This window comes from Primulina huaijiensis, chromosome 16 (assembly GCF_012295235.1).
Source record: "Primulina huaijiensis isolate GDHJ02 chromosome 16, ASM1229523v2, whole genome shotgun sequence".
Classification (NCBI taxonomy): Eukaryota; Viridiplantae; Streptophyta; class Magnoliopsida; order Lamiales; family Gesneriaceae; genus Primulina; species Primulina huaijiensis.
In genome coordinates this window covers 12,827,103-12,835,161 of record NC_133321.1, presented here as the reverse complement: position 1 = coordinate 12,835,161, position 8,059 = coordinate 12,827,103, and positions in this window count along the sequence as shown.

The window sequence follows — 8,059 nt, the reverse complement described above, 5'->3', positions numbered from 1 at the left end:
GTATCTTAAGCTTCGATTCAGACTTTGACTTCTGAATATGATTTGTAGATCATCGTTTTATCCTTCCAACGCATACTAAATCGCTTCATTCCAATAACCGAGCTGAGAGATATGATCAACATACCGCAACTGTTTATACCCAACTGATTGTTGTTTTCGTGCAATCAGTTTTGTAATTCAGCGATCAGTTAGATCTTGATAACATCCGATTTTACCAAACTTACGTGAAATACGACTTGTTTCAAATTGAGTTTTCTGATTAGTTAAGTTGGCGGATTGTCATTTGAATCATCCAGCTGAGAGATATCATCAAAAAATCAAAACTCGCCAGAAATTCGATTTGGCTAAATTCAGTTTCAGTTTGCTTCTTGTGTTTGGAACTTCACACGTGAGTAAATATGTTAGAAATACAATAACAAGTTTTGTTAACATCAAAATAAAATTGCGAACATGAAATATTCCGACAAATTACTAGATCCTAAATTAAAAAAGAGTATATTAAGAAAGGAATAAATTGTCACTTCCATTTTTATTTTATTTATGAATATGTTATGTATTTTATTTATTTCAAATAAATTTGTATTTAATAAAAATTATAGTTGCTGGTAACGGTGTAACTCAAATATTTTAAAACGTACAATGGATCAAGCGTCACAGTTGAATAGTTATCATAATAGGGATAATTATTTCACCCCAAAAATATATTTCCCAATAATTGGACTCCTTGTAATATATGAACATCGAACTCGTAATCTTAACTATGATACTGATTGTAGGACCAAATATTTTTCGCTTTATTATAAGCTATAGTTGGTGGCAACCGTGCAAATCAAATATTTTAAACCACATAATAGCTCGAGTGTCACCGTTCGATCGCTTACCTGCAAGAGGAAATTATTACATCCCAACAAAGTTTCTTAAATATTTTTCTCAAAATCCCATTATTTTTTTTATGAAATCCAAGTAGGATATATTGTTGGGTCGCAATAATTATCTCTACTGAGAGAGCGATAAAAAAATATATGGCACTTGAACTACTATACAATTTAAAATATTTAATGTACACAGTTGTCATCAGCTATAACTTTTGAAAAAATGACAAATGCTCAGTCTTATAATTGGTATCAGAGCGAAGGTCGGGGATACAACTTACATTAATTTTAACGACTACAATTATAAAGAAATGAATTGTTGTGGTACAATAATTGTTCTTGATAGGAGAATAATCAAAACGTGACGTTTGAGCTATTGTATAATTTGAAATATTTGAATTATACTCACCACTAGCTATAAATTTTGAGAAAATGAAAATCACTCGATCTTACACATACCAAAATGACAACTTCGATCTATGGGACATACATATCATGTGTGTCATAATCTGCTAGTATATATAAAACGTCCACTACTCGTTTTCTTAAAATGTGCTTGAAAAAAAAAATTTCCTCCTTAATCTCCATAATTCGAAATATACATATATATACTTTAAAATACCTTGACACCATCTTGAAAATAAAACAACCAACTAATATTTAAAACTCCAAAGGAAAATAGTTTGAATCATAAAATCAACTCACGTTTTACCAAACTTAAAAACATTATTTGAAAAGTATATCACATATTATAACCTCTCAAAACCACTCATAAACATAAATAAATTATCGTAAAAATATCTTTAACATAAATCATAATCATAAACTAGTGCGCAAAACTAGCGTTGGTCCTCGTGTTATGTGCACCTTCAGTCTAGCAAAGTCAACCATCAAGACCTCCATCATTTTCATAATCACCTGCATTAATCACACCTAGTGAGTTTAAAGACTCAACACACCATAATCTTGATAACAAGTAATACATACACTGTAATGCCCGGTTACTCGTACAAATGATTAGTAATACATTTATGTTATTATAGATAGTTATTTGGCTCATTATGTTTTACATATTGATTGAGGTATCAATATTGAGATTGAACATGACTTTTATATTGTTCATGGTGTATTGAGAATGAAAATATATCTAAATAGTCATAGTAAGGTGTGTAGGTAGAAGTAATGTTATGAAGTTGATAGGAAATGAGATGAAATTGTGATAGTTTTTACGATTTTTAGCATAATGATTTGAATATTGATCCAAATTGAGTGAGGTCATAACCATTAAAAAGCTAATATATAATGCAACAACTTTCATGTTTTGGGTTTTGTCCAAAACATTGTGGAATACAAGCCAAAACTGCCCCGAAGTGTTTTGTGTATACCGTCATTCCCTCAGTGACACATGTTAGGAGAATAAGCATAACTTTTTACTCAAAACTCCAAATGACCTGAAATTAATTGGAGATTCAAGCCAAGACATAGGGCTACAACTTTTATGTTTACCATGTTTTCAGATTATGAATGAAAAATATGTTTCTGGAGCAATCTTTGATGATATAGTGCGCAGAGGCAGAAAAGGTGGCGCTCGAGCGATAGAAAATGACCGCCCGAGCGCCGGTGCACGAACTTTTCATCTTTTGGGCAGAATGTTTGGCGCCCGAGCGGTAATATATTACCACCCGAGCGCCGCTGGGCATAATTAAGGATAAGTTTCGAGTTTCTAAGCCATTTCTTCAGTACCTTCCTTTCTTTATCAGCAAAAACTCGAAGTAAACCAAGAAACCCTTCCTCCAAAAGCTCTCTTCTTCATTCCTTTCTTCACTTTGAGGTAAGAACTTAGTTCTCCATCACAAGAACTTTATAAGGGTGTAAGTTTTCCTTTCTTTTGGTTATTATTAATGTAGAGGAGCAAACTTCACCTAGAATAGACATAGTAATTGAATTATTGATATGTTTGACAGCATAGGAAAGAGAAACATCGTCTCAAACCAGTGTTCTTGCGCTTGGACTGTAAGTTGGCATGTTCTTGAAGTAATACATGAGTAATATTATGATTTTAAATACTTCCCATTGATTATTGCTATATGTACATTGTTAGTATCTTATTGATGAAAATATAGCACCATATTCCATTGTTATGTATTAAATATGTAAGAAACTCATGAATATTGATGATGGGTGTTATGTTATGAACATGAACATGAACATGAAAAGAAAAAGATTGATTTTTACATGATATAGAGCTTATTGACATCATGGGTGGTTTTAAGTCCACCAAACCTATTGGCCAATATATGTTCATGGGGCGTGGGGTTGCCAAAGGTTGCTCCCTGACGTCCAACACAGTAGTAGCTATATAATAAAGCAAGCACGGTAGTACAGGTCAACAAATGAGGCTCAAGTACAAAAACATGAATATATGTTATGATATGACATGATTTAAAGATTTATTGTTGATCACGACTTGATATGTATACTTCTTCTACGCATATTGATACGTACAAGTGCCAACTTATTGAGTTTTATAAACTCACGTAGCTTATGTATTACAGGATCAGGTAGTGGAGAGACGTAGGATGTCGGTTCGCCAATGGATGCTTGTGACGTGCCTTACCTCGACAAGAACCGGGACTTCTTATTGTATAGCTTCCGCATATGTATTGTACGAAAATATGTCAGGGTTTCAAACAAGTTTTACAATGTTTATGTCTAGGTGTATGATGATACAGAATATGTTTGTATGTAAGAATACGATTATATATATGTGTTGATGTTGATGTTGATGTTGATGCTTGAGTTGAGTTTTTGGTTTTTACAAGAATGTAGGGAAATAATGCCAAAATTTTTATAAACCGTCAAAGTGATGCCCCTTGTTTGATTTGCTTCATACTACAGTTATATCAGTCAAACCCTATTTTGATTTTGGTAATTATGCTAAGTATAAAGTAAGGGTGTGACATTTTAAATGGTATCAGAGCCCACGGTTCTTCGACAAGGAAGACACTGCAATTCATCCATATGGAGAACTCGGCAAGTAAGTATCTTTGTATCCCATAGTTTATGCTAAGTTATGTGTCTATGTGATCTATATGTAGGTTAAGATAAGCGACGATGCCACCTAAACGTAAGGTACATGAAGGAGAGTCATCTAAGGGCAAAGCCCCAGCGGTCGAAGGTGAGGGCAGTGCACCACGACCTATAGATGATTTTGCTCAGCTGCTCCAACAACAAGCAAAAGTCCATGGGGAGCAGATACAGCAATTACTGGAGATGCAACGGACTACACATGAGCAGGCACATGCACAAGCCATGATCCCCAGACAAGGGCCTGTTCAAACTGATGTGTATGATCATTTTCGACGTCTGAATCCTCCTGAATTCATGGGAAGCACCGATCCAGCAGTAGCAGAAGAGTGGATTAAGTCATTGGAGTCCATCTTCTCCTACCTTCATATGGAAGATGTTGACAAAGTAACTTGTGCCGTCTTTTTGTTAACAAAACATGCAAGAATATGGTGGGAGAGTGCAAGGGTTGCATTACCGGTTGGACCATTGACATGGGAAACTTTAAAAACCGTATTTTACAACAAATATTTCAGTAAAGATGTACGAGCCAAGAAAGCCAGCGATTTCCTTAACCTGAAGCAAGGAACCATGTCAATGACAGAATACATACAACAATTTGAGGCTGGAGTCCAATATGTACCGTATATTGCACAAGATGACACAAGTAAGGGCGAACACTTCATGCGGGGACTTCGCTCTGAAATTAAAAGAGATGTACGAATGTCGAAAGTTGCTACATACGGGGAAATAGTAGAAAGAGCACTTATGGCAGAACAAGATGAACATGACATTGACAGGGACAGGCAACAACGAAGGCAACAGTACTTTCAGAAGAGCCAAGGAACGGGACAAGGCAAAAAGACTGATAGTAAAGGTACTCGATCAGAGGAACCTCGTGGCAAGGGTCCCCCTCCACGTAAGGAACAAGATAGACCAACTTGTCCTAAATGTGGCAAACTTCATGGCAGGGAATGTATGCAAGTTTCCAATGTTTTTTATCGTTGTAAAAAGCCAGAGCATCTCTCCAGGAATTGTCCAGGGAGTTCTGAGAAAGTGCAGGGACGCCTTTGCTCCATGACTAAAGATGAAGTGGATGCGGATACATCGATGATCACTGGTATGTTCTTGATTTCTGGTATTACTGCTATTGTTTTACTAGATTCAGGAGCCACGCATTCCTTTATTTCGGAATCGTTTGTAAGGAGACTGGGCATTACAGCAAGTACAACAGAGGCACAACTCGCCATAGCCTTACCTTCTGGGCAAGAATTACAGACAAATCAGATTCTGCGAGGGTGTCCAATATATGTCCAAGGCCATCAGATGTATGCTGACTTGATAGTTCTGAGGATGACTGATTTTGATGTGATATTGGGAATGGATTGGCTCTCAAAGTACAGAGTTACTCTTGACTGTGGCTTAAAGATGATCAAGTTTGCGCCAGTAGGAGCTGAACCATTCACAGTAGCAAGTGCAGGTATATCCTTACCTCTTCAGATAATCTCTTGTATGAAGGCTTGTAAATTACTACAGAAGGGGTGTCAAAGATATTTAGCATAGGTGTTAACTATTGACCCACCTGTTTGTGAATTAAAAGATACAGATATTGTTTGTGAGTTTCCAGAGGTATTTCCTGATGATGTAGCAGGCTTACCCCCAGATAGAGAGATCGAATTTGTAATTGATGTTGTGGCAGGAACTCATCCGATCTCAAAAGCTCCTTATCGATTAGCTCCTACAGAAATGAAAGAATTGAAAGAACAGTTACAGGAGTTACTTGATAAAGGATTTATTAGACCGAGTTTTTCACCGTGGGATGCACTTGTTTTATTTGTGAAGAAGAAAGACGGTACCCTCCGTCTATGTATTGATTATCGGGAGTTGAACAAAGTGACAATCAAAAATAAGTATCCACTCCCCAGAATTGATGATTTGTTTGATCAATTACAAGGAGCTGCCATCTTTTCGAAGATTGATTTACGATCAGGCTATCATCAACTAAAAATGAAATCAGATGATATCTCGAAGACTGCCTTCCGAACCAGGTACGGGCATTATGAATTTCTTGTAATGCCCTTTGGACTAACAAATGCACCAGCAGCTTTTATGGATTTGATGAACAAAATTTTCAATCCATTTTTAGACAAGTTCGTGATTGTGTTTATAGAAGATATTCTCATCTACTCACGAACTGTAGAAGAGCATCGAGAACATTTGCAATTAGTTTTGCATACTTTAAAAGATAAACATTTATATGCAAAATGGAAGAAATGTGAATTTTTGCTTGAACAAGTATCATTCTTGGGTCATATCATTTCAAAAGAAGGCATATCAGTGGATCCAAGTAAGATTGAAGCTATAAATAACTGTCTACGACCTACCACTGTTAACGAGGTATGTAATTTTCTTGGGCTAGCTGGTTATTACCGTCGGTTTATAGCGGGGTTTTCTAAGATAGCATTGTCTTTGACTGCGTTAACACGAAAGAATGTGAAATTTGTATGGAATGAAGCATGTGATCACAGTTTCCAAGAGTTAAAGACAAAATTAACCTCAGCACCGGTCCTTGCTATTCCAGAAAGATCAGGAGATTTTGTAGTATACAGTGATGCTTCAAAACAAGGTTTAGGAGCAGTCTTGATGCAACACGGAAAGGTCATTGCTTATGCCTCAAGACAATTGAAAGAATATGAAAAGAACTATCCCACACACGATTTAGAATTGGCAGAAGTGGTATTTGCATTGAAAATATGGCGCCATTATCTGTATGGTGAACGGTGTGAAATATACACGGACCACAAGAGTTTGAAATATTTATTCACGCAAAAAAAAACTGAATATGAGACAACAACGTTGGTTGGAATTGGTGAAGGATTACGATTGTGTTATTAATTATCATCCAGGTAAAGCCAATGTTGTTGCAGACGCTTTAAGTCGAAAATCCAGTTCTATTGCCACAATGCAAGTACAAGAACAAATTATATGGGATTTGCAGAACTTGAAGCTTGATGTTATTCCAAAGGGAGCTGCAATTCAGTTATCATCTCTCATGATTCGACCAACACTTGCAGAAAAAATTAAGGCCAAACAAAGTACAGATAATGAATTACAACAACTGAGGCAGCGAGATAAAGAAAAAGGAAATTTGAACTTTGAGTTGAATGGGGAAGGAATATGGACATATCGAGATATATTGTGCGTGCCGAAACAAGGAACAATCAGGATCGACATTCTTATTGATGCACATACTACACCCTACTCAATCCATCCAGGAGGCACCAAAATGTACAAAGATTTGAAACCATTATTTTGGTGGCCAGGTACGAAAAAAGACATTGCTCAATTTGTTGCACAATGTCTAACATGTCAACAGGTCAAGACTGAACATCAAAGACCAGCAGAACTCTTGAAACCATTGCCTATTCCTGAATGGAAATGGGAGCATATTACAATGGATTTCATCCTTGGTTTGCCAAGAACACAAAGAGGATTCAATGCTATATGGGTTATTGTGGATCGACTTACGAAATCAGCTCACTTTCTTCCAGTGAAAACCACATATATGATGAATCAATATGCTGAAGAATATATCAAGGAGATAGTGAGGCTTCATGGCATCCCAGTGTCCATTGTATCTGATAGAGATCCCAAATTTACGTCTGCATTTTGGAAGAGTTTACATCATGCTATGGGAACTCGATTGGCATTCAGTACAGCATTTCACCCTCAAACTGATGGACAATCAGAACGAGTAAATCAGATCTTAGAAGATATGTTGAGGGCCTGTACTATTGATTTTCCAGGCAGTTGGGACAGTAAACTACCGTTGGCTGAATTTACCTACAACAATAGCTATCAGTCAAGCATTGGAATGGCACCATATACTGCATTATATGGTAGAAAATGTCGATCTCCAGTACATTGGGATGAAGTAGGAGAAAGAAAGTTATTAGGCCCTGAATTGGTACAACAGACAGCCGAATTGGTGACCAAGATCAGAGAAAGAATGCACACTGCCCAGAGTCGACAGAAAAGTTATGCTGATGTGCGACGTCGACGATTGGAATTTCATGTTGGTGACCATGTATTTGTAAAGATATCACCATTGAAGGGCATAT